The sequence below is a fragment of the Orbicella franksi genome, unplaced genomic scaffold (assembly GCF_964199315.1).
Source record: "Orbicella franksi unplaced genomic scaffold, jaOrbFran1.1 SCAFFOLD_290, whole genome shotgun sequence".
In the NCBI taxonomy this organism is placed as follows: Eukaryota; Metazoa; Cnidaria; class Anthozoa; order Scleractinia; family Merulinidae; genus Orbicella; species Orbicella franksi.
In genome coordinates, this window is record NW_027670405.1 from 30001 (window position 1) to 31239 (window position 1239).

Below are 1239 nucleotides of genomic sequence, written 5' to 3' on the forward strand. Positions count from 1 at the left end.
ATGATGTGACAGCGCCAAACTTGGCGCCTGCACGTAACTCGAGCTGGCCAATAGTTTGCCACAAAAAGTTTTGAAAATGGTGAAAATCTTAAGGGTGCTTATAGAATAGGGGGACCGACGCCCAGTTTTAAGATAGTGTAGCACACCCCCCTTAACGATGACGTGACAGCGCCAAACTTGGCGCCTGCACGTAACTCGAGCTGGCCAATAGTTTGCCGCACAAAGTTTTGAAAAAGTGTAAAATCCCAATTTTGCGCTCTTTAGGGTGTGGTCTTTGAGCTTCGGGTTTTCGTCGGGAAATTTCGGCAATCATCGGTCATCTTCGTGGAAATCTCTTCGTTTTCGTAACTCTGACATGCAGACGCACGTTTGGAATGCCATGGGGAGCGCTTTGGAGCAGTTTCGAAAAATCGAAATTTTCGACATTTTTCTAAGTGTCTAAACTTGGTTGGGGGAATAGACGGTTTCGGGTTATAATGTAGGGCAGGCATCGGGAAAGACCGAAAGAGCAATTGAGCTGTATCGGTCCGTAACAGTAAGCCCTGCTCGGTAATGTGTTCTCGGGTAGGAAAGGAGGGTATTTGGAGGAAAAAGGAGCAAAGTCGACCAAACTTGCTCGGTCGGTAGCATGAAATGACTGAACTTGAAGCCAAGTTGTCTCGGTGTGGACAACGAGAGAACGGATGGATGTTGTACCTGATGGCCTTTGGCCAAGAATAGCGGCTTAGATTCGGAAGAATCATTCTTCCCCGATGTATCTTGTCGGCATTCCGTGCACTTGGCTGTCTCACTGGTATGCCGGAAGCTTACTAGGGTGAAGCAGTGGAAAGACGTGGCAAAGAGAGAACGGGTTTCCCTCGGACAGGGTCGAACGCCTCGTGCGTCTTCCATGGCCGGGAGGATTCCCAGTGCAGCTTGACGGTGAAATGCCAGCCTCCTTTCAAAGGAAGCAGACGCAATAGGGTTCCCGCCGGGTTCCCTGAGGGATAGCTACCTGGTTGATCCTGCCAGTAGTCATATGCTTGTCTCAAAGATTAAGCCATGCATGTCTAAGTATAAGCACTTGTACTGTGAAACTGCGAATGGCTCATTAAATCAGTTATCGTTTATTTGATTGTACCATTACTACTTGGATAACCGTAGTAATTCTAGAGCTAATACATGCGAAAAGTCCCGACTTCTGGAAGGGATGTATTTATTAGATTAAAAACCAATGCGGGTTCTGCCCGGTTCTTTGGT